Source organism: Dasypus novemcinctus, chromosome 4 (genome assembly GCF_030445035.2).
Source record: "Dasypus novemcinctus isolate mDasNov1 chromosome 4, mDasNov1.1.hap2, whole genome shotgun sequence".
Classification (NCBI taxonomy): domain Eukaryota; kingdom Metazoa; phylum Chordata; class Mammalia; order Cingulata; family Dasypodidae; genus Dasypus; species Dasypus novemcinctus.
The window spans coordinates 31,273,813-31,299,030 of record NC_080676.1 but is presented as its reverse complement, the minus strand read 5'-3'; the positions used below and the strand labels follow the sequence as shown (position 1 = coordinate 31,299,030).

The following is a 25,218-nucleotide window of genomic DNA, read 5'->3' as shown; positions in this document are numbered from 1 at the left end:
CAACAAAGTTTCAGTGTAGTATTTGTTTAGAAGCATTTGTTACAATTACTATACTCTGGCAAAATTTATAAAAGCAAATTATTTAACTCAGCTAAAATGGCCTCCAAGTACAGCATATTTTTGTTTGCTTATTTTATAGACCACAATGAAGGCTGAAGATGATTTAAGAACCTCATGGGGTCAAGCCTTTATTCTGGGACCCCTGACCAATCTATTGAGGAATGGTGGATCATGGTGGTGGGGATAATACTGGTCTATTGATTTGAATTAGGGGGCCCTATAAATTAAATATTTCACTCATTTTCACCTTCATATTTTGACATCTGGAGACAGGAATGGAAATCAGGAAAATGACAGATGAGAACTGAACAAGAAATGTTTTTTGGTTTATGTCCCAGGGATATCATTTAACAAAAATGCTGAGTGAGCTATTTCAAAAGTTCAGCTAGAGGGAAGGCATTCACTATATGCTATTTATGATGCTTTTAGAAACATCTCAGGAGGTATAAATTTTGGCAACTTTTACACATTCATTTAAGCATTTCCCTATATTGGTCCCCTGCCATCTATACAAAGAAAAATTTTATCCATCTCAAAAATAAGGAGAGATGCTACCATTTCTAACAGGAAGTATATGCATTTTGATGATGAAAGGAAAGCGAGTTCAGTATATTTTGAGGTACTTAGGAAATGAAAACATCTTGCTTCTGAGAATTACCTTAGACAAGCTTCTTTCATCTACTACATGATACACATTTAACATGCAATGATTTTACAATGTACTTATTCTAAAGACGATTCAAATATAGACATCATCCTATCTGAAAACTATTAAGAAAAATTTTTTATCGGTTTCTATATTGAAATACCAATATGCTTAGATTAAAAAATACAGTATTGCTAAAATAATTATTTTTAGTATCTATTATCAATGAATTCCAGGAATTTAATGGTTAATTATAATCTCCCCAACCCCTAGGGATGAAAACGTGTAGTAAAAACTTGAACTTTATTTTCTCTCCAATTCTTGAAAAAGTGCTAAGAATCTGAGAAACAAAAAGAAATATGCAAAGGGAAGTAATATCGATTACAGAACAGATTCTTGGCAATTGAGTCAAATTAAGTATTTATTTAAATTTCACAATATCAGTAGTAGTAGAAAGTTTTTTTATACATTGTATTATTTGGTTTGAAGATACATTAATGTAGTTTATAATATTCATATCAAGGTACATGCGGCTTAAAAACAAACTTCTAAAATTCTAAAACATATCCCTTTGCATGATAACAGTCCAGGGATGTTACATTCGATTCCAATAATCCACAGCTATTTTAGAAGTAGTCTAACCTACTTTGCCTTTGCTTTATATTTTTCTTCAAAGTGATTTAATAAAGTATTTTTTACAAATTTTTAGCAATTAGGGATTAGGGGAGTAGTTCTTAACTGTTTAGGCAATTGATAGAAAGATTTACAAGGCCTGAGGTCAGGTCAGTGACAGGTGAAGACAGGGTGTGGGAGGCTGGAGGGATGGACAGGAGCTACCAGAATCACCAGGGAGCCTACTTGCTCCTAAACTTCTGAGTGCCTGTCCTACCCTACTCTACCAAGAGTCTGATATGGTGGAAGGGGATGGAGATAGGAAAAAGGATAAGGAAAAGCTCCACAGGTAGTAAAAAAAATTGACCTTAACCACAGAGAGAGAATATCTTTGGAGAAGATGTTCATCTGACCTCAGAGAACAAAAGGTTCTGAGGTCCAATGAAGTTGGGAAATGCCACACAGTAAATCTCCCTCCAAGGGATTCATGCTACACATTAGCAATGAAGTTGAGAAATGCCACACACTAAATCTCTCTCCGAGGGACTCATGCTACACATTAGCACAGTAAAGGTTCTGAGAAGTTTAGCAGTTAAAAAGCTTGTTGAGTTTACTTAATACTGCTAACAAAAATGTGTTCATGTTTAAGCTTTGCCTCAACACTACCTTGGAAAGATAATTTAGAAACCTGAAATATTTATGAAAATGACCCTATTCTATTGTATGGAGGTCTGTGCCAGATGAAAACACACATACTAGCACCTTAATACACTGACTAGATTTTTAGGAATATCCAGCAAAAGCTGAATTTTATCCAAATACAAGGCTGTTTACTTTGTGATGGTGTCATAGCGATTATTAAATTCATTAGTCTATTCTAAAGTCACCATCAGTACAACTGAAACTTTCAATACCTTTGGGTCACTTAGAGCAAACAAGCCACAAAGTAAAAATGGCTGCTTAATCTCCACTGTCTGGAAAATGAGGCCACTTGCTATTCCTTAAATCTATCTTTCCTTTCCTATTTCCATACCTTTGCTCTTGTTTCTTACTGCACCTGGAATGTGCTCCCCACTATCAGGTCTCCAGATGTCAAAGTCTTACTAATCCATCTAGGCGCTCCTACCTAAATGAACAACTGGCTGGCCTCTCCCTCCTTGAACATCTCCAGACACTTGGTCTATCTCTTAAACAATAATCATACTCATGTTACATAATCATAAATCTTCTAATTTTATCCTCCAATTAAATTTTAAATTCTTTAGGGATGAGAACTGTGTCTTCTCCCCTATTTAAACGAAGAAACTTAGGCTGAGAAAAAGGTAGAAACTTAACAAAGATTGCATAGCTAGTAAATGGTATTTCTGAGATACACACTAGATCTATCAAACCCCAAAGCCCAGCCTCTTTCCCTATTCTCCACGATCTCCTATCTTTCAGGGAGAAATCAATGGGTCCTATGGCAACAACACACTTCTTACTGGAGACAAGCAGAATAAAAGTTCTATTTTTCAGTCCTAACTTGTTGTTTGGCTTCTGACTCAATGTTCAAACAACTCTACATTAAGGTTCTATACCTTCTTTTCACAAAGTGTGTTCTGGAGAACAAAAGTAATGCAAGATATAATTTTTAAAAAAAAGAAAGAAAAAAAAGAAAGAGCTTTATGGGAAGCTGCAGGTTAAACACATATTGGTTGCTTACTCAGACCTTCTCAAACGTTATATATAATCTTTTGTATTTACAACATGTATCACATTTTAAGAGGCCCAGGACATTAAGTCATTGTATTTTGTTGACTTCCATGGAACAGAACTAACCTTCATAAATTTTATCTAATTCATGTATCAGTGCCTCAAAATCAACAATTTTATTTTACCAGCATCATTTTTACAATATGACACATAAACGGCAAAAAATTTCATTTCAAAATTATTTAATAAAAATCACTTAAGAGGGAAGCAGCTGTGGCTCATTCAGTTGGGCTCCTGTCTACCATATGGGAGGGAGGTCCTGGGTTCATGTCCTGGAGCCTCCTTGTGAAGGCAGGCTCGCCCACAAGCCGCAGAGAGCCACTGGCCCGCAAGCGCCGCAGACAGCCGACTCAGCAAGGTGATGCCACAAAAAGGGAGACAAGTAACAATACAGAAGAGCGCACAGCGATTGGACACAGAGAGCAGATAACAAGCAAGCCTCAAGGGTGGGGGTAAATAAAAATAAATAGACACACAGAAGAATGCACAGTGAATGGACACAGAGAGCAGACAGTAAGCAAGCCACAAGGGGGGGAATAAAAAAAATCATTTAAGAAGCCTCACAACCAAATGCTACAGGACTTACTGTCACTAGGATTTAAAACCAGCAACAATCTACTTTGTGACAGCAAGTAAGTGCTACCCCCCATAATGTCCAACATTTAATGAGGGTATCATGTGTTTGTTTGAACATGTTTCATTTAATGATTAATATAGGTTCACCATTTAGTTTCCACCTGAATATTTCACTTTATTTTCCCATCCCTGAACTCAGCCAAGGATATGGGGTAAATCTGAAGGCTAAAAAAAAAGGAAGTTTTGATGAATGAAACAGATGAGAACAAGACTGGCTCGTCTACAAGAAAATTAGAACTCTTTCCCCTAAAGTACATTTTAGACTAGTTAAAGTTATTTAAAATAAACTTAAATAACAATGGTGACCCCTAAAGAGGGCAACCTGGGGATAGCAGAGTGATGGAAACTAATTTACACTCCTTTATGCACTTAAACTTTAAAAAATGTGACTATAACACCTATTCAAAAAATTAAAAAAATAAGCCAAAGTTTCAGTCCTTTTTTACATTATACTTTAGTAACCATCTTGAACACATGACTAAAATACTTCTTCTCCAATCTTTGCATATTCATTTGTTTCTTCCTTCAACTTTAAATGCTTCCTCTATGCTAGATGTGGTAGCCTGAGAAAGGCTATGAAGAATCTAGGAAATCAGATACTTCCTAACCTTCAGGATTATACCTACTCTAATAAATAGTCATAGAGGAAAGAGATTATATTAACCAGTAATGAAAGCATTATTCATGTATTCTGGGGAATTAAGATTAAGATAAAGGTTTTAATGGTATTCAAGAATGTATATGAGGCACATGATTTTTCTTCTTCCCTCTATTCAGAGATTAATGATATGGAATATATATCCAATCACTTGACTGGTCTGAGGAGTATTTGGGGAAGTAAGACATAAATGGCAAAATAGTGAGGTCATTGGATATATACCATTGTTACCAGATTTTATCTAGGTTCTTGGCTATGCTGTAGAAATGAATTTCAAGAGCATGCCAGGTGAGTTAGGTCAGTAATTTCTTCAGGTAGGGAGGGAAGAGAAATGGGAGAATATAATAGAGCAGGGAGCTGAGGTAGAGAGGAAGGGGGTGAAAAGGGATAAAGAGACCTCGTTTACAAGCTACAATTCCCCATTATAGATTATAAATCTGGAAGGTTCACTTGCATGGCCATGTGGCAGAGGAAAAATGGTGAGGGCAGTGCACAGAGGACAGGAATGGGTCCAGAGGCATGAGAGCAAGGCGAGAGCATGCTCAGGCTTAGCAGTTTGCTTTATAAACTATTAATTATTCCACCCCTTTGCTAATGGCAGGGGAGGGGGATTCCAGCTGTTTGCTGTTTTGATTGATCACTCCACCCATCAATCCTCTAGTGAAGACCCAATGATAAAGTCCCTAGGGAACATCTGGGGCTTTCCCTTGCTCCCAGAAACAGCTTTAGTTCTGGATAGCAGAATCTTGAGAGTGGGGGTCTTCCAGCACCATCTTGGGGGTTACTGATGGCCACATGGACTCTCTCCCAGGTTCCAGATCTGTCTATTAATTTCCTATCTTACTAGCCTGCTTCACCATGACATTGGAAATCCTATCAAGACTTCTGGAAAGGAGAAATAAATATAAAACATTTGGGAGAATAATTGAAAATGGAAGTAGATTCTGAAAAATAGCTAAAAGTCTAGTGTTAAGAAACAGAATGAGGGAAACGGACTTTGGCCCAGTGGTTAGGGTGTCCGTCTACCATATGGGAGGTCCGCGGTTCAAACCCCGGGCCTCCTTGACCCGTGTGGAGCTGGCCATGCACAGTGCTGATGCGCGCAAGGAGTGCCGTGCCACGCAAAGGTGTCCCCCGCGTGGGGGAGCCCCACGCGCAAGGAGTGCGCCCGTGAGGAGAGCCGCCCAGCGTGAAAGAAAGAGCAGCCTGCCCAGGAATGGCGCCGCCCACACTTCCCCTGCCGCTGACGACAACAGAAGCGGACAAAGAAACAAGATGCAGCAAACAGACACCAAGAACAGACAACGGGGGGGGGGGGGGGGGGGGGGGGGGGGGGGATTAAATAAATAAATAAATAAATCTTTAAAAAAAAAAAAAGAAACAGAATGAAAACTGGAAACAAATGAGTCATATTGTAGGAGTCTACTACTCTAAGAAATAAAGAGGAAGGGGGCTTAAAATTATTCGGGAAAGATATGAGCCAAGAATAGAAGCATGTGCAAATTAGGCTCAACATAATTCCTCACACAGTCCTCTCTCCTAACCTTCCGTTCCTAAATAAGAAAAAATTGGTAATCTAGTTTCTAGAAACTGACAGCATAATCCAGTTGTTTTGTCATCATGAAAACAACTGGAAGAAAACATTCAAAAGAAATGCTGCCCTCTCTTGCAATCAGGTTCTCAATCTTCTTAGAAATAAAAATAGAACAAAAGTAACAAATGTCATGTAAATGTGTCTTCACATTCAAGGGATTATTGTCCAATCCTGTACTTAAAATCTTTGAAGCAAAATAATGCAGTACTCCTTAGTGTCTAAATTATACATAGACATTGGTATGCTTCAAGAGAGAAGAACATTACCTTAGAGAGTTCTATTTTTCAGATGCTGCTAAACAGTGAGAAAAATAACAAGCTGCTCTTTATTAAGAATCACATGCAACCAAGCATTTAAAAAATTACCATAAAGTAAAAGAAAGAACTACTGACCTATAAATGCACACTGAGTTTCACCCTATCCCCAAATCCTAGTATCCCTGTATTGAGGAAAGAATAGAACATATATCACTGGAAGAGAATGGAGGAAAGAGCTAAAATAGTAAAATTGGTGGAAAGAGTGGGATATGATAGTAACTTGTCCCTGCTCAAATGCCCAAAACTAACTTGATTAGGTTAAACTTTGAATAATTAGCAATTTAGGAGCTGGTTTCAACAGAGTACAGAGATACTTTAGGAAAACTTAATATTCTGTTTGTTCTTGCATTTGACAGAAACTTCAAATAACATGCATTTGAGCAAGGATTCCTTGCTTTTTTTTTTTTAACTACAGAATGATAAAATAAGATAGAGTAAGAACACATATTTGAAAGTAGAATAGTTTGGATTGCTACTAACTTAATAGCAATGAAACCTACCACTTGTCTATCATAAAATATTATGGCAAACCCCACCAGAGGATAGGAAAATGGTATTGCATTTCTTCTCTAGAAATGGATATTCTGAATCAGCAAATGCTCTTCTTTAAAGCACCAAATAACCCCTTTCCAAGAAGGTTACTTTCTGAACTCTTCACCCTATATCAATTCTGAATTTTTCTCCTTACAATTTTTCTATATTTAACTTATTGGTTATGAATCTCAAAATATATGTTGCCTATTTGCATTTGGCTACAGAAAAACATCCTTTCATTTTTAATTCTGCATTTCAATTTTTTTTAAAGACTTATTTTATTTATTTCTCCCCCCCACCCCACCCCCATTGTCTGCTCTCTGTTTCCATTCATTGTGTGTTCTTCTATGTCTGCTTGTATTCTCATTAGGCAGCTCTGACAACCGATCCTGAGACCTTCTGGAGTGGGAGAGAGGTGATTACTTTCTTGCGCCACCTCAACTCCCCTGCTCTGCTATGTCTTCTTATTCTCTCTCCTCTGTATCTCTTGTTGCATCACCTTGGCACTCCGTGTAGGCCAGCTCACCATGTGAGCCAGCTTGACCTCACCAGGAGGCTCTGGGCATCAAACCCTGGACCTCCTATATGGTAGATGGGAGCCCAATTCATTGAGCCACATCCATTTGCCCAGATAAATATTCTTAAGGTACATTAGAGAATATAGAGGTAAAGGCTAGAAGCAGAAAAGTAATGAAAGATAAAATAATAATGATCAAAACAAAAACAAGGATACTGTTCTCCTCCTCTGGTGTGAGGAAGATAGTATAAATTTCTTCTTCTTGTGAAGAATCCCCTAATTATATAAAGAGCATGTGTCTTCTGTATGATATCTAAAATAGATGTTTTAAAATTAAGGGAGTTAAAAGTCCTCTTAAATGGGGTCTAGAAAATCAGCATGTAAGTGCATTACCGTCCCCCCAGCATGGGACATGACTCCCAGGGATGAACTCCCTGGTACCGAAGAATTTCTACCAAGCACTAGCTAGTGATACAACTAGAAAAAGACCTTGAATTGAAGGGCGAAATGGTAAAGAAAAGTGAGTTTATATGGCTAAGAGACTTCAAAGTGAGTCGGGAGGTCATCAGAGGGGATGCGCTTATGCATATCTCAGTAGGATCTCAGAGACAGCGAAAGTAGAGACATCCCAAGTAGTGGTGCTCCTGAGGGATACGGAGAAACCCAGGTCCCATGGTCATAACAGATGGCTCTGGAGTTCAGTGCCTTGCTAGTGTGGAATTTGCTACTTGCTACTTTGGAATTTGTGCTCCTGAGTGTGATGGAGTTGGACTCAAATGTAACTTCTCTACACATGCCTCTTCTGTCACTTTCATAGAACCTGTGGTTGGCACTGGGGTTGGTGTATGCTCAGGAGACTTGAATCTCTGGACTGACTGTATGCCAGCTGGGTCCCAAGCCTCAACAGAGTTGCAGCAGCTACCCTCTGGTTCATTAGACTTACTCATGTTGGCTAACAGGGAGGTGGGGGTGGTCAACCATCACACCAGGGAACTGAAAGAGTCTACAACTGCAAGCAGGAAAATTCCATCTATCACCCATGTGGGATCAAAGTCCCCTCTTGAGTTAGAGGCAGAGTGGGCATCACATCCCAGGGTCCTCAGAATGGAGGAATAAAATATGTATTAGAGGGAAGTAAATTTGGCTCAACTGATAGAGCATACACCTACCATATGGGAGGTCCAGGGTTCAAACCCAGGGCCTCCTGACCTGTGTGATGAGCAGGCCCATACACAGTGCTGATGCGCGCAAGGAGGGCCATGCCATGCAGGGGTGCCCCCGGCGTAGGGGAGCCCCACGTGCAAGGAGTGCGCCCTGCAAGGACAGCTGTCCCGCACAAAAAAAGCGCAGCCTGCCCAGGAGTGGCAACGCACACACAGAGAGATGATGCAGCAAGAATGCAAGCGGACACAGAAGAACACATAGCAAATGGACAGAGAAAGCAGACAACCAGGGGAAGGGGGAAGAAATAAATAAAAAATAAATCTTTTAAAAAATATATGTATTGAGTGGACTTACTGGTATTCTACTATAGAATTATTGTGACTCTAGCAATGGAAGAAACTGTATCGATGATGTATAGACAGTGGCCATGGGAGTTGCTGAAGGCAGGGAGAGGGAAAAGGAGGGGTGATAAGGGGGCATTTTGGGGACTTGGAGCTGTCCTCAATGATATTGCAGGGTCAGATGCAGGACATTATATATCCTGCCATAACCCACTGAATGGACTGAGAGAGAGTGTAAACTATAATGTAAACTATAATCCATGCTCTGTAGCAGTGCTCCAAAATATATTCATCAAAAGCAATGAATGTGCCAAACTGCTGAAAATTTGGTGATGACGGAGGAGTGGGAGAAGTGGGGAGTGGCAGTATATGGGATCCTCTTATATTTTTTAATGTAACATTTTGTATGATCGATATATCTTTTTAAAAAATTTTAAAATATATAAAATAAAATAAAATGGAAGCTAGAAGAAATGTGGGTAACAACAGCAGGAGAGTGCTGACAAGAAGCACCATCTCAATAAAAGTCAATCATACCTTTGGCATAACCTCTCAATCTGATTTTGGAGAACAGTGGTTCTCAAACTATATGCTGCAGACCAGAAGCATCAGCATATCTGGGAACTCATTAGTATTCCAAATTATCAAGCCTCACACTAGGACTACTAAATCAGAAACTCCAGGGGCAGGACCCAGAAATCTGTTTTAACCATTACTCCAGGGAATTCTGAGGCATGCTAAAATTTGAGACCACTGTTCTAGAACTTCTGATCTGCCAGTTCATTGTGGCTTTTAATCATATATCATCTTAAATTGTTACTAAACATTTTCATGTGTATTCATTCTCCTTTTAATTTATAAGATCCCTGGGGTTAAAAATTCTCTCCTTCCTTGTCCCCTCTGCTTCCCCTCACCTACCAATAATTCACACAGAGCTAACAAGCAAAAGGAAACATACTGAGCATTATAATGACAGAAACTGGGGAAGGGGCTTTGGGGAAAGGCTCCTTCTTTTTGAATATGATAGTCCCATCTGGCTGAGATATCCATGCCCCTTAATTATTTCTCCAAAATACAGTCTCCAGAAGGAATTCATTCATTCTTGGAATGAACTACTCAGCTTTAGAATTCGGGCAATTCAACTGAAAAACAAATTTAAAGTTGCATTAATAATTCCCCCAAAGGCTTAGGAGCCTTAAACAGGGATCAGGGAAGAAGAGGTAGTATTTCTTTTTCAGAAGCACACAGTAGAGGTCATATACATGGAAAGGTTCATTAGTTCCTCCTGTGGCAGGATATAACCTTCCAAACTTTGTAATATGAAAACACTGTTTTGTTTACCTTCTCTTTCTTTGCTACATACAAAGCATAAAAGGTAAATACTTCCACTCACATGCAGTGTGTCCACACTACCCTTGAGCAATGTAGAACTAGTAGCTAATGACTCAAGTTCTGAGTTTAATAAATGTTGTGGGCTTAGTGATGGTTCCTAGGGAGGAACTAACCACAGGGCATTCTTCCACCTGGCATACATAAATTAAAGGTGCTTAAATGTGTTCTATTAGCACTGAAAGTGTACCCTATTAAACTGAATATGCAGAGATGTTCCATATTATGATGAAAATGATCACCAGTGCTTCTGGTGAGATAGATTTTTTTTAAGGTACTAGGGTCAAGGGATTGACCCTGGAACCTCATATGTGGAGGCCGGTGCTCAACCAGTGAGCCAAACTGGCTTCCCTGAGTTGGTCCTTTTTCATTTGTTTTGCTAAAAGTGGCTGTAAGTCTGCACACTTCAAAGTGAGGCTTCTCTCAGGCTCCATGATCTGTCCAATTTTAACTCTTCCACATTTGTAGATTCTTCAAGCCCACTTGAGAAAAGGACCCCAACTGCTGAACTCTTCCATGTTTTCTCACTAAGCCTCTGAACTTAAATCTTAAAGCTAAGAAAATCTTTTGTTTGTGTGTGCCAATGCATGTGTGTGCTTAATCATCTGCATGCTGTTCAAGTGGGCCAATGTAAGTCATGGCCTAGGGAGAGAGGATGGCAGACTCTGGGTGCCCAGCCTCAAAAAACAAATGATTTCTAAGAGCCAGGCATAATCTGAAAGCAACAGGGAACTGCCAGATCTGAAGAGGATGTGCACACTGAAGCAAGAGGCTTCACAGCTGAAATGACTGCCATTCGCAGCTTGCCATGACCATGAGATCAGGAAGAACTCTAAAGATGACAAACATCAAATTTCTCTCCAGCCTGGTGGGGGAAGGGGAGGTCCTCTGTTAGAAATTAAGTTATGCAAAATTTTAAAATAAAAAATTGTAATGACTTCTTACAGACCTGAGTTTGAAGATAGATTTAAACCTATAACACAAACAGTTCATAATATATAGCCCACAGGGGAGTAATTCAAGTTAATCTAGGTATCTGCAGTGAAACACCAAAGCAAATACTAGACTTTAAAAAATAATAATAATAATAAAAAGCAAACTTTTGTCCTTATCTGGATACTTGTGAATTTAGGCTCTAGAATGTGGTAATGCCCCTTTCTCTGTGGCTAATTACTAAAACTTTCCTTTTCCTCTGTAGTTGGGGTCCTCCGCCTATAATTGGTTGCCTAGGTGCAGATGTGATTCCCCGAGGATATAAAATAGCAAAGGCTTTTTGTCATGTGCTAGGTTCAGGCAGCTGTGTGCAAGACTCAAAAACATGAATTCTGTTTTCATTTTTCTCTGTGTCATTAGGGAAAATGGGATAACCCCCCTCCAAATACAGAGCCCAACCATTGTAGTTATGCCCACACAGAGTCTCTACAGTGAAAGGACTTCCAGTAACTCACTGCAGAGGCTATGGAACGTTTGGGTTTCCAGGGGGTTGTTTGCTGGGAAGTCAATTCCTTTATAAATAAAATTCAATGGTGCCAGCCTGTGTAATAGTATAGTGTCTGCAGTAATATACAAGAAATACTTTCAAGGAGTCTGGGGCTTCGGTGAAGAGTACAGAGATCAATTTCTTCTAACGTCTTGTTTACCAATTTTCCCATAGAAATCATCTGTGCTGATGAGGCTAGGCATGATAAATGTAAAACACCAAAGAAATCAGGATCTCATTCAACATCAGAATAATTTTCCTTGTTCTCCTTCAACTCTTGAGCAGCCCAGTTTACTATCATCCCATGATAACAAGCATTTCACAGAATGTGCACACACACCCAAATAGAACAATCTCCAAGTTCTTCCCTCAGATACCTCAAACTCTGGAATTACTGTCACAAGTCACTCAAATTTGAATTAGTGGTAGAAATCTTTTACCACTAATGATGAACAATTGTGTCATCATGAAGAATAAATTATTTTCTATCACTTGTGTACAATTTGTGTACTTCCTACAATAAGTGGATTTGATCCAAGGAATTGATGAAAACATCATCAAAATTCCCATAAAACTGAGACTTTTCCCTAATAGAGCAAGTAGAGCCTCTTAAAATACCTCAAGACCTGGGCTTATCCCAAATGGTAGAAAAAATGTATCCTTGCCTCATGCTGAAAGGGAAATGTATGAAGAGGATTAGAGTTTGAGTGTATGGTCATTGAATATTAGGGACCTCACAGATAATCTAGGAAAAGAAAAAGAAAGGCAGGAGCTAAAATGCCAGAGTATCATTCAAGATTATGCTGACTGCACTGCATGGTGGTTATAAACACTGGTCCAAAAGTCATATATCCTGGTGGATTCAAATCCCAGCTACTAGTTCCGTGACCTGGGCAAGTTTTACTTAACCTAAATGTGTTTCCTTGTCTGTAAAATAGGGAAAATAATAAAATTTACCTCGTAAGAATGTTGTGATGATTAAATGAGAATATCTGGAAGACCTGGAAAGTATTTAGCATAGTGCCTGGCACATAGAAAATCTTCAATAACTTAAAAGTTATCTTTTTAATTTCTAACACTTCTCCTAAATCATTCTGTTAGGTGAGGCATCCAAACCCAAAATAAAAGCAATATTTTTATTGTTTCTTGATAGATGTGTTCAAGCTGCTTGATTAGCATTAATTGATGGAAGCAATTTATATTCAGAGGCACACCTTGAATAGGGGACTGCCAAGCAACATCTTATCATGGTCACAATGGATTCAGATGCAAAACTGCTATAAATATCCAGAAAACTAAGATTTTGAGCATCTCAATATTGAAGACAGCAGTGATATTTTGCATTTTCTTTTTTTTTTTTAAGATTTATTTATTTAATCCCCCCCCCCCCCCCCCCCCCGGTTGTCTGTTCTCTGTGTCTATTTGCTGCATCTTGTTTCTTTGTCCGCTTCTGTTGTCATTAGCGGCAGGGGAAGGGTGGGCAGCGCCATTCCTGGGCAGGCTGCACTTTCCTTCGCGCTGGGCGGCTCTCCTTACGGGGCGCACTCCTTGTGCATGGGGCTCCCTTATGTGGAGGACACCCCTGAGTGGCAGGGCACTCCTTGCGCACATCAGCACTGTGCGTGGGCCAGCTCCACACGAGTCAAGGAGGCCAGGGGTTTGAACCGCGGACCTCCCACGTGGTAGACGGACGCCCTAACCACTGGGCCAAGTCCGTTTCCCTATATTTTGCATTTTCAGCAACAATAAAACTCTACAGTTATTACAGCCAAGTAATTCTACAATAGGCCAGATAAATACCAGTCTCAATCTATAAAATGAAGAAGAGGGGCAGTAGATGAATAAATCCATTTGAGATGAACAATCCTCAGTCTTTTAAGAATCTGAGAAGATGATTCTATGCTAGGGATTGCAATTCAGGTGTTCTCGTTTGAATATTTAAAATAGCTATAGTTTCATATATATAATACTGTATAACAAACCACTGGAACACTTAGTGGCTTAAAACAACAGCAACATCTGTTTTGTTCATGAAGCTGCAATTTGGATAAGGCTCAATGCAGATAGTTCATTTCTGCTCACCTTAGCATCAGCTGGGCTGACTCAAAGGCTGGGGGCTAAACTGAGGAAATATATATGGCTGGTGTCTGAAACTGCTGGGGTTCTTCTGGCACCCTCCTCTAACTCCATATAGTCTTCCCATGTGATCTCTCCTACGTGGTGGCTTCAAAGTACTTAGACTTATATATCAGCTCAGGATTGCCAAGGTTAAGGCAAGGATATTGCAGGTTCTAATGAGAACACGAGCATCCCTCCCTGGTAAAATCCACATTATAAATGCTGCTTATATTCAATAGAAAGTATTACTGACCAGTCAGCTGCCTACGTTTTTAGGGTAACTAGACTTCTGCGTGCTAATCTGGCAATTTAGTTGTAGTTTAGAAAGTTTTGTTCTAAATTCAGATCAGTAGACCTACAGGTGGACTTTGGAATAGTACCTAGCCTAGACTTTCTCTGGATATACACAAGTCCATCTGCTATGAAGAAAACAAGCAAATTTCTATTTCTGGGATGTCCATAGGGTTAGAATTTGACCTTCAGTAGGATTACGATCTTAATTAATTGAATATACTTCACTGTCAGGAAATGAACTAGCGCCATGGATTAAGGGTTTGACCTTTATTCTAGTCCAAAGCCTGGCTACTAAAATAGCTCTGATCTTGCCCTCTGCTGCCAGAAAATGGTATAATCTTTCACTTAGGAATATGTAGAAGAGGATTGTTCGTTTTCTGTGTGTTATAGACATTTGCTGGCCTTTTGGCTACCCGGCACCTGAACCCCTATGCTTATTTGGGGTAAATTCTTTCTTCTATGGGCCACTGTGGAAGGCAGGATCCCTCCTCTACAAGGACCGGGTAACCCCTCATCTTGTCCTCTGGAAGTTAGGCCTTGGGCATGTGACTTAGGTAGACAAAGTCAATCAGAATTATCCATCCAGAACTGTGAATCTTGAGGGTATGATTCAAGTACGTAATAACAGTTTATTCTTGTTAGCAGTGGTTGTGTAGAGAGGCCATCAAAATCACTGGCCAGTCATGGCAGTGTTGGTGAGAAAGGTATATTAACCAGACTCTTCTGTGGCTGAGACTCCTGTTTCCCAGCCTCCCTTCAGTCCCCTTGATTCTGAATCATTTTCCAGGCCTGATTTCCAGCTTTTCCTTTGAGTCCTGGGATTCTCTCTATACATATCTATCATTCAAATACCTTTCTTTTTCTCTTTAAGTCAGCCAAAGTTGGTTTCTGTTGCTTGTAATTCAGCATATGACTGATGCATTGTGTGAAAATTAAGATAACTGTGGCAGATTATATTTTCCAGAGATAGTCTCACTGAAAAGAATCCTAGCCTACCTATTCCTTATACAGTATGATCTTGATACCCCTCCAGGGAAGGGTCTATGTTTCACTTAAGTGAGCATAAAATAGTGGCAAAAATATAACCGCCATGATGGCAGAGACCTGAACACTCTGTCTTGTTTACTGCTACTTCTCCAGTTCCTAGTATAGAGCATATGGAAGGTATTTAATAATCATCAGTTGTTGATTGTTGAACTTTTAAAGGGATGGAAGAGGGAGAGGATTATTAAACAGCAGAAAGAAGAAAGAAAATAGTAACATTATTTTTAGGAAAGATATTCACACCAATGATGTATTCTCTAATGATTCCTCATTCATTTCTTCTGGATTCCTGGATACGATAAATACTTCCTTAAATTCTTCTACAAAATTTAGATGACTCTCCTCTTTGCTTCCCAAAACTGGCACAAAATGTGCAATGTACAGGTCTTGAAATGCTGCAAGACTGCTGACTCTTAGCTTCAGTGCACACTAAGGGCCCGGTTACCCTTCAACGCTGCATTTTACTCCATAAAAATGTTTGACTTACGTTATTTGAATATATAACATGAGCCACAGTGGAAAGGGATACTTTATATGAAATTTTTTAAAATAACACCTAAATGTAAAATGTTCTTAATTATACGAAATAAGAAAGGGGGTGGGGGCAAGAGGAAGGAAAGGAAGGAGGGAGAGAAGCACACAAAATAGTTACAGAGCCTGCTGAGATGAAATGAATCATTGAATCTTGGCACTGGACATAAACTTAAGACATACCTAACCATCCCATGTATGGATTAAAAGATATCCAGGAAAGATTCAAGATTCTACAACTTAATCAGATTAAAGGGGAGAATTACTAGTATACCTATACTTAATGTTTAGATGGTTGAAGTACTTCGGTTAACAAACAGGTATTTATTTAAATTGATTCCTTATCTAATCTTAATTTCTTCATGTTTTAGTCTTCAGACAGTTTCCTTTTATTTTGTCCCTAGCAGAGATGAAAAACAGCTAATCTCACAGTCAAGAATAGAACCCTTCATGTGCATGAAAACCTTTATAATATATCATCTACTCCTCTGGAATAAATCAGATGTGTCCCTTTAACCTTTTTTTTTTTTAAGATCCCACTGTTGCATATTTCTTGACTCTTCCAAACCATCTCTTCTTCCCACTCAAGTTCAAATCCTATTCCAAAAAAGATCTGAACGTGCCAACTACAAGAAAATATCTTGAGAAGTATAGAAGCAGACTTTGAAAATGAATCCTTGACATTTATATATATTTAAAGCTGGAATGAGAAGGAAATAAAAATTCTAAAACATCCCAGAATAAATCCTTGGATTTCAAGCCAATTGCTTTGAAGTTATCTGTTTAAATTTCCAGCTTTGGGTTCAATCAAATGGTCATACTATTTAATTTCTGAGAAATTACAGAGGTGTGCTCGAGACAATTGAGCAGATCCCACTTATCCACAGAGATTTAAAAATAATTACTCATTCCTACAGCTGCCTTCACTCTTTCTTTTTTTACTATTATTTTTATTTTAGGACTCACCAAGAGCTAAAATCATTCTACAAGTTGTTTAAATGAACTACTATAGGTGGCAATGTTAAATAAGTCACTAGCAATTTTTCCATTTTCATAAATTGTGTGTAAATACCTGTCACATGCAGAAGGACCTCAGTAAGTCTAATTATCAGCTTTAGAACAATTACTTACAATTTTAAGGCTTTAGATTCAATGGCTTTGTTGCCACCATTACATCTTTCAAAACACAGAAATGACTGAACTGTAGGAGTTCATTAATTACAGCAGAGTCACAGCAGCGATGTTGAGTGTCTGTCACAGTTCCCTCTCCCCTGCCTGTATGTGGGTCTTAGGCCACTGTGGCATCATTAACCAATGATTCTCTAGTGATCGCTATGCCCCATACCATAGCAGTGGCTCAGTTATTACTGTGGCATGATTTTTTAAATATACAATGCATTTAAAATCCTTTTGAATGATTTAGACACTTCTGGTGTCTTGATTCCCAAATAAGCATCTTGTGCTATATTCTTATATTCTTGGATTATTTTAGGAAGAAACTGCTTCTCAGCCTCAGACTAACTTTCTTTTTTCAGAGGGAATGGTAAAACAGCTATTTTACAGTGATGAAGGGGTAGTTACAACACTCTCACCAGAAAACGTTTACCTGGCTCTGTAGCCTTTGCTTTTGCTGGTGGCCATCTTTAAAGGGTTTGTTGACCCATCACATCACCTCACCCCCACCCCACCCCACCTCCGTCCCTATAGTCAGGGTCTGGAAGGGGAAGTGGCAGGTGCTGGCAAGAAATACTAGCCCTATCCTCAGCATATTTAAATTGTTGTTATCACAGAGATAGATATCTGGAGAGACTGAGTTACAGTGACAGCTGCGGAAGAGCACCATCTAGGGCAGCACGTAATTCTGGCAGCAAAGGACAAGCCAAGGCTAAAGTATCCCAAATCAACGCCTGAAGCACATGTTAGGGTTTCTAAGCTCAGTGCAACTACATTCTTCCTGCAATTTCTTGGCTGGAGAGAACATTCCCATACCTGGTCATGTTTGCAGTAACATTTCTTTTGAGTACTGAAAGTGAGCCCAATTTATATACATACAAATATTTGTATACACACAAAACGCCAAAGGCAGGAACTATCAAAGAAAAGATTAATATCCTATTTCAGCAAATCTAAGACTTAATTTTTTCACACTTTGACATTTCTGGATCAGAGTATCATACAATTAATGGTTCTTAGTTTCAACAAAAAACAACAGATCCGATGACATGAAAACTAAACTTTAAAACTTCTGTATGGCAGAAAACACCATATACACTGTTAAAACGCAGAGCTGAAAAAATATAAACTATAAGGAGCTTTTACATATCAATCCAAAGCTGAGTAAACAATAGGGAAACGGGCAAAGGTCATGAACAGGGAATTCAAAAAAGAGGAGGCAGAAACTTCTTATATCTATAAAGTTATATTGTTAATATTATTATATGATAATTTTATAGCCCTATCTCTAACCTAATGCTCCTAATTTAGGTGGGAGTAAAGGGAAAAATGAAAGAACCCTCTCTGTCCCAGGCATTATACTTCTAGTTTCACAAACATGAGCAAATTAAAGCCTCACAACAACTCTGTAAACTAGTAATGTAGATATCATTGTACAGACAGACCAGGAAAGCAAGGATTAGAGAAGCTGAATAATTTAAGCAAATTCTCAGATCAAGTATGGTGAAACCTGATTTCAAATTCAGAGCTCTTGTACTGCTTTTAATCACTGCACGATTTTTGAAACTCTATTCGGATAAAAGATGTTTCCTTAAGAACAAGGGACTGGACCTTGGATTTTTAAACCCAAAGCAGCAAATAATACTCTTAGGGCCAGAAATAACATGTTTCATGAATCCAGCTGCACAGGAGATTTCTTAAAGTTCTGTTTGCAATTATCTCACCTTGGGAAGGGAGAAGTTAAATATATTAAACATGTTTAGAGTCAAAGGTTAAGAGTATTTGATTTAAAACAGAGTTAACTTTGCACTAATACTGAGATCATGGCTAGAAAAAAACTGAATTCCTAAGTATCATTAAACTCTGTCCACTTAAGTAAAAATAAAGCAGTATATTTGCAGCATCAAGAATAATTAAATGATCCTACAGACTGGGTTTTAGGAGAAAATAAGCCACTGAAAAGTAAACCCCGCACTTTTACTGAAACACATCCAGGGAAGAGGGACCAGTGAAAAGTAGGCCTTACTCTGGTGACCTGGAGGGAGGAATATTAAATAAGTGGTCTGACATGGGCCAGCGCTATTGGGCTTAAAACTATGGATATGCTGGACATATGATACCCAGAAACCTGACCTAATCTTCCAGCACCTTCTCCCTTCGCCCCCCCCCCCCCCCCCCCCCCGCCGGAGCCTTGCCAGCACACCTTGAAGACAAGCCATTTGGGAAGTCACTAATACTGCATCTGCTACCAGCCACCTCCATCCACCCCCAACTGAAAAATGCCAGAAACCTCATTCCCTGAGTCCAGGGACAAGCAAAAGGTGTCATTTGTGTACTTGTCACTCTACAGAAAAACAGGTCTCTTGCTTGCTCTTTTTTAAAATGTCAGGTATTAAGAGTGGTCAGTTTGACGTATAATGGCTAGATTATGGAGGATTAAAACAAGATGCTTCCAGTTCTGCAGTCTTAGAAGTCATTCTACTAAATCAGTTAATGTAATACTTCTCAAATTCCACCAAAAACTTATTTCTCCATAGCTTTCTCAGACCAACTTGCTCTTTTAAAAACCAATTTTAGGGAAATGGACTTGGCCCAGTGGTTAGGGCATCCGTCTACCACATGGGAAGCCCGCGGTTCAAACCCCGGGCCTCCCTGACCCATGTGCAGCTGGCCCATGTGCAGTGCTGATGCGCGCAAGGAGTGCCCTGCCACGCAGGGGTGGCCCCCGTGTAGGGGAGCCCCATGCAAGGAGTGCACCCTGTAAGGAGAGCCATCCGGTACAAAAAGAAATTTCAGCCTGCCCAGGAATGGTGCTGCACACACAGAGAGCTGACGCAGCAAGATGACATAACAAAAAGAGACACAGATTCCAGTGCCGCTGACAACAACAGAAGCGGACAAAGAAGAACATGCAGCAAATGGACACAGAGAACAGACAACCAGGGCGGGGGCAGGAAAGGGAGAGAAATAAATAAAAAATAAATAAATATTTTAAAAAAACAAAAACAAACAGAAAAAAAACAATTTCATTTTTCCCCAGCAAACAAAATGTAATCTGATAGGAAGTTAAGTGGTTTTGGTTTTTTGGCTTGAATTCAATAGTATTTGAGAATGTGTTAAATATGTTAAAGTGTTATAGGAACTCTGTCCTGGAACTCAACCTCCATAATGGTCAGATATCTCATTAAAAAGAATAAACCAAAGTGACTTTTCTCAACACAGCTGTTTAATTTAACCTTTAGTACTACAGCATGCTGCCACTGCGCTGTCAGCTTTATTTCCCCAGCCATTCATCAAAACACCATTATTATTTTTTAACCATAATAACAAAGAAGAAATTAATTCTATTTTCAAGTACTTCAATAAAGATTTGAGGTTTGTGTCTGTCTGCACTGCTGACTAAAAAATATTTTATTCTGGATAAAATTTTCTTGTTGCTTTAAAATTCTAAGCGGGGATGGACCAGGAAATGGGTTGAAGTACCAAGGAAAATTACCTATAACTAGTAAAATTCTAGTAACATTAGAACAGTACAAGATGAGGGGTGGAGAGAGGGGGGCCAGGAGGGCAGGAGGAAGCAGAGAACCCAGATGAATACTGAGATGCCTTTAAAATCTGAAATAAAAGAATAGAAATACAAACAATTTAAAAATTCTGTTGGCCTGACCACAAAAACAGAACACGGAACTGATTTGGGACCAAAATAGTAAACGGTAATCAGATTTTAAGTTTCTTCCTAAAATCAATTAAAGCTCCAGTACTTTTAAGAGGTCATTAAAAATTCAAAACAATCAAGTAATTTCTAGTAACTATAAATTGTTTGCTGATCATCTTTCCACTCAGTTCTTTTAAAAGTTGTAAGAGAAATTGACTCTTAAGAGTATATAAAGGCAATGGAAAAAAAGCTTCTATTTAAGTCCAAAAACTAGTATGAGAAATTATGACTTAGAAAAATAGAAGTAATCAGATGTCATATTAAATTGCTCAAAATATCTCATGAATAAAAATGAAGCACCTAAAATATAAAGGGGATGGGTAAGTTATTTATTTTGGGAGAGATGGTTTACCAAGACCACACCACCTTAGCCCAGTATCATGGGAATCACATTCAACTTTTAAAGTGGTTGTAAATTGAAAATCTTAAAATTCAAAGATATTTGATGCTTGAATTATGTCAAGATGCATACCACTATTTCAGTGATATTAATCTCATCATAGGCACATCATCATGTAAAATAGTAAGAATTAAATACTTAATGTTGACTATTTCTAAACGAAATGTGAATTACAGAATGTGCATGGAGCATGGCTACTTCAATAAATAAGAATATATTGTAAAGATTGGTCACGTTTTCATGCATAAAATCTAGCAAACAATTCTACTGGACTTTATAATTTATAAAACTAATAAAATGAAACCATTCCTTTAGTATAAAAGCCCAAAAAACATGTCTGCATGGTCATTCTGCATAGAACTGTACAGAGCAATACTTTGTAAGTAGGATATATGAGTCTCTCGGAATTCAGAAAAGCTTTAGCAAAGTACCTTTCTGGGCATTGAAAGGAGAAAGATTTCCTCAGTATGTCTGATAGTGGTGTGGAAGAGAGCCACAGCAGCTGTAACAGTGCAAGACGACAGAAGAGATGCCTTACCAAATAAGATCAATTGTTGACTTGGTATTTGTTCTGTGACAGAAGTACCAAACTACATTTTGAGAAAAACACAGCTGTCCTCCATGACAACAACTTCAGTGCTAAAGGATACACAAGTAGCATTATATGTTTTTTTAATAACCTACTATGGTTATTCTGTAACTCTAGTTTTCATTTATATATCCTTTCACATTCCTTCTGGTGCAGAAGCAAATGATGGTCAAGAAAGACAAGGGGGTATGAGGTTCTAAGATCTCTTTGGGAGATGATTAAAAAAAAAAAAAGTGAGACCCCTAAAGCTCAAAAGAGATATTGGATTATGTTTGTAATCTGGTGTATTACTGGACATGACTGAGTTATGACTAGGGCTTTGATTGGGCCACATCATTAGGGCATCGAGTCTTCACCCCTTGGTGGATGGTTACTCACAGATAAAAGGCATGGCAAAGGACAGAGTTGAGGGTTTTTGATGTTGGAGTTTTGATGTTGGAGTCTGATCGTGAAGCCTTAAGCTGTAGTCCCAGGAAGTAAACTCACAGAGGAAAGAGAAGCAAGCCCCAGAAGGAGAGGAACCCTGAACCCAGAGAGAAGCCTGAGAAAGGGAGGAACGCAGGAAGCGTGAACCCTCAAAGATGTCAGCAGCCATCTTGCTCCAACATCTGAAAACAAATTTTAGTGAGGGAAGTAACTTATGCTTTATGGCCTGGTATCTGTAAGCTCCCACCCCAAATAAATACCTTTTATAGAAACCAACCAATTTCTGATATTTTGCATCAGCACCCCTTTGGCTGACTAATACAGAATTTGGTACCAAGGAGTGGGATAGTGCTTTTGTAATTACCGAAATGCTGGAATGGTTTTATAAGTGGGTAAGGGGTATTTTTTGGAGGAATTGTGAGATGCTTGGAAGAAACGACCTACAGTGCTTTGAAGAGACTATTGACAGCAATATGGATGATAAAGAGACTTTTTATGATGCCTTAGAAGTAAATGATGAAACTATTATTGGAAACTGGAGGAAAGGCAATCTGTGTCTTAAAATTACAAAGAACTTAGGAAGATTAACTCCTGGTGTTTTATGAAGGCAGAATTTGAAAATGGCAAGCCTGGGCATTTAGCTGAAGAAATTTCCAAAGTAAACCTGAGAATGCGGCTTGGCTTCTGCTTGCAGCTTATAGCAAAATACTAGATGAGAGAGATAGGCTGAGGACTGAACTGTTGGGTTCAAAGAAAACAGAAATTGATACAGGAAATTCCAAGCCTCTGGAAATCAAGCTCCCAGATGAAAGTGTACCACTAGGACTTAACTAAACTTGGAACTTGTAAATCAGGACTGAATATGCAGTTATCTCGAAAAGACTTGTGGAAAGTCTTACTGTCTGATGGCTTGGACCTCTGCTTCTTGCATGATAAACCAACAAGGTTTTTGGGAGATCTGTATGAACAAAATCACTGCCAGCTTGGACTAAAAGGGACATGGAAAGAAGAAACTGAAGGAGAAAGTTTTAAGAGGAAAATCATGGAAGCTGAGATCCGGAATTAAGACATCATCTTGGACCAAGAGAGGAACCCCACCCATGTGTACTAAGAGGGTGAGTTTACACCAGCAGTTGAAGAGCAGAATGTTCCCACCCAATGTTTTGGGAGAGTTTTGCCACCACAGGGTACAGAGAGGGTGGAGCACATTCCCCAAGGATTATGGCAGTTAAGATCAGCACCCCACAGGTCTGAGAGGGATGAACCTGTCCCCCATGGATTAGGGAAGGCCAGGTGGTCAACCCGTTGTTCTGAGTGGGTTGAGCCTGTATGCTAAAGGTCAGGGGGAATGTTGTCTTCACTTTACTGTACTAGGGGAGCTAAGACTCTAACCCAAAGATTGCATAAGGTGTGGCAATCACCCCAACACTCTTGGAAGGTGAGGTCTAGAGCTTGGTTGACAACCAGATACTTGATGAGGGTGGAACCAAAAAAAATGGCCATTGGGCAAGCATGTGGAAAGGGTAGATTCCCATAAGGCACCCGGGAGAAAAAACTATCATCTTAAGAATGACTCTCAGAATGAAACTGAATGGAGGATGCCCTGAAGATTTACTGAACTGTAGAGGACCTGTGACTCACGTTTCCCTCCCAATTTCTCCTTACTGTAATGGAAATGTTTATCCTTTGTCCGTCCATTTGTGTATTGGAAACAGATAAATTGTTTTTTAAGTTTCAGAGGTCTATAGCAGACAGGACTTTGCCCCAAGACAAACTGTATTTCTTTAAATTGACTGTGATATAATTTAGTACTTGCATTGTTGCTGATTTAAGGTTTTCTCAAATATTGTAATGTCTTTTTAGAATTCAGAGGGTGGAGCATAGCAGTTTGATATGGCTATGAATTCCAAAAATAGATATTGGATTATGTTTGTAATCTGGTCTGTACCTGGGATTGTTTTGATTAGGGTTTTGATTGGACCACATCGTTAAGGCATTGAGTCCCTACCCCTTCGTGGGACTCACAGATAGAAGGCATGGCAAAGGACAGAATTGAGGGTTTTTGATGTCGGACTTTTGATGTTGGGGTTTGATGCTGAAGTCTTAAGCTGGAGCCCCAGGAAGTAAGCACACAGAGAAAAGAGAAGCAAGCCTCAGAAAGAGAGGACCTGAGCCAGAAGAACAACACAGAGGGAAAGAGACAGCTCCTTAGGCAGGGCAGAAACCCCAGGGAGAGAGACAGAGCTGTTCACCTGATAGTCTACAGCTGATCTTGTGGAGAAAACAGAGGCGCTAAGCCCAGAGGAACCTAGGAAACCTGAACCTCACAGATGTCAGCAGCCATCTTGCTCCAACATGTGAAAATAGATTTTGGTAAGGGAAGTAACTTAACGCTTTATGGCCTGGTATCTGTAAACTCCTACTCCAAATAAATACCCTTTATAAAAACCAACCAATTTCTGGTATTTTGCATTAGTACCCCTTTGGCTGGCCAATACAGGCATCAAAACCTACATTCTAAATAAACAATTACATTTAAATGCCTTTAAAATCAGTTGCCATGAGAAGAATGATTTAGTATTTCTTTTTCTCAGCCTCCAGGCACTTTATGAATCAGGTTTTCCCTACTGTCACCCATCCTATCTGAATGGTATAATATTTTAACTTTTTCATTTCAAAGCTATTAGTATCTTCACAGTTAGGAAATTACATGATATTCTGCCTAGCACATAGCTGGTCCTTATTAACACATTGTAATCTCTGGGTTGCTGCCACAGGGAAACTATGATGCAGAAGAAAGACCATTGGCCCTGGAGTCCGAAAATAAAGATTCTATCCCTAATTGTGCTAGTAATTAAATGTAAATGACCCTCCACATTAGTTCAACCTCTGAAAAATCATAGTCAAATAACATCAAAGGAACCTATGGGAGATAGAGCTCAATGACTTTATAACATCATGCATCCCTTTACCAGTCTGCCTCTTTCTGTTAATAAGACCACCACTGTCCCAATCTCTCCGATATATTTTTCTCCCACCCCTATCTTTCATTCTTTATAGTCTACCAGTCATGACATTCAGCTGCCTTCTTCATGTAATTAAGGTTTATATGTTTAGGGAGATAAATGTAGCAACAAAATGTAGAATAAGGAATAAACTGGCATCCAAGGGTGACAAGGAGTTTGTGCTGATTGTTAATATGAAGAGAAAGGAACAAAGTTCAAAAAA

General features: G+C 39.1%; 1 protein-coding gene across 1 annotated transcript in view; it reads right to left on the bottom strand.

Annotated features, from left to right (window-relative positions):
• The window catches only part of PPM1L (protein phosphatase, Mg2+/Mn2+ dependent 1L), a 337,101-nt gene that overhangs the window by 190,766 nt on the left and 121,117 nt on the right, over positions 1 to 25,218 (bottom strand). The gene's annotated exons all lie outside the window — the stretch shown is intronic.